Genomic DNA, 2000 nt, shown 5'->3' on the forward strand with positions numbered 1-2000 from the left:
ATATATATATATATATATATATATATATATATATATATATATACACACATATATATATATGCATTTCTCAAAGTATTGTAATAAAGATCACTGCTCTTACAAATCATATGTAAATCGAAAAGATGCATCCTTGTATTATAACACATTACTAGGAAACACAGACACACACACACACACACACACACACACTCACACACACACATGCACACACATACATGTAAGCATGTATACATACATAAATGCTTATAGATAATGCTGTATAGATAAATGTATGCATATACATACATATGCATATATGAAAATACATGCATGCATATATACTTACATATACATGTATATGTGTGTGTGCGCGCGTGTATGTGTGTATTTGCGCGTGTGTATGTATTTACATATATAGGTAGAGAAAAATGAGAGCAAATCTATAAATCTGCCAATTTCCCCATCACTAAATTTTTAGTCTAATCTTTGAATCATATTCTCTCTCTCTCTGACTTCACCGTTCCTCTATTTCCCACTCTCTGTGTGTGGCTGTTTCTCACTCTCTCTCTCTCTCTCTCTCTCTCTCTCTCTCTCTCTCTCTCTCTCTCTCTCTCTCTCTCTCTCTCTCTCTCTTCTCCTTCCCCTCCCTTACTTCTCCTTTCTCTCTCTCTCTCTCGCTCCTCTCCCCTCTCTTTCTTTCATATATATTATTGCAGGTAAACAACGTAAATTAAACCAATCCTAACTTGGAACTTTCGTATTTTGTTTCTCGTTTCTTTTACAACTAAACCAACAGGTAAACAAAAACAATCAACATTTAACTCACTCGCTGATAAATTCCCAAATAAACAAAACCAAAATTAATAGCATATCTAAATTTTCTCATAATTTCTGATCCTTATTTTTTGGTTTCTATTTTCATTTTATTTTTTATTTTTCCTTTTCTTTTCCATGGAAATTATTGCACATAATTTCGGTGGGCTTAACCAATCCTTCGCCAACGATATATACTTTTTTTATGCAAGATCTATTAAAAGTAATTATATGTCCACTAAACACGAAGGGAATCAGCAGGTTGCTATGATTCTCCTACGCAAAAATAAATATTGCAAAATACATATTTATTCACAAGAAGTCAATAAAATCAACTTCGTTTCTGCCAAAACAAATTATTCACAGATATCAAATAAAACTTATATATTTATTATTGTTGTTCTTCTTGTAGTTGTTGATGCTACAATTGTTTTTTGTTAGATTTTTCTTTTGTTTTTCTGATATCTTTCCGTTCCACCGTTCTTTCTTTTGTGTTATCAGTTACAGTTCAGGACAAAAGTGAATTTTTATAGCGAATGATATTGAAAAGCATAGAGAGAGAGAGAGAGAGAGAGAGAGAGAGAGAGAGAGCATTTATGGCACATCATGAATACATACATAACAATTTACAAAATATCCTGCCTCCTACTTACATGGAATGAAAGCATGAAATTGTATCATTATCACTAACTTCTTGGTCATAATTAGCACAAACGAAACCGGTCGACTATGTAAATATTTTAGTTCCAAAAATCCACAAGAGCAAAATAATTACCGAAGCTTGCAAAAAGTCCACCTCAACCTACATCACTGTGCCACATCCCACTGATGTCAAACTGAGACCAATTGTAGCAGGCGCAAACTGTGAAGCACAAAGATGAAGCAACTTTATCGATATCCTCTTAAAACCAATACTTAAACACATACCAAACCATCTCCCCAAACATAACAATAAAGGCATTTTCATTGTCTCCTTTGATGTAATAGACATTTGCACTACGATCCCACATTGATATGGACTGGAAGCCATTAAATTCTGGCTAGAAAAATACCCCAATGAGGTCCCGGAAAGACAAAAAAAAAAAGAATTCATTATGGAGGGTCGTGTTTCCGGTACTTCAATCTGGGGGCTTCTAACTAGCAACATATTTGTGAGGCAACACACTGCTCAGTGTGACACCCTCACGCATTCCTCGGGCGTCTTTCTA

The sequence above is a fragment of the Octopus bimaculoides genome, chromosome 4, assembly GCF_001194135.2.
Source record: "Octopus bimaculoides isolate UCB-OBI-ISO-001 chromosome 4, ASM119413v2, whole genome shotgun sequence".
In the NCBI taxonomy this organism is placed as follows: Eukaryota; Metazoa; Mollusca; class Cephalopoda; order Octopoda; family Octopodidae; genus Octopus; species Octopus bimaculoides.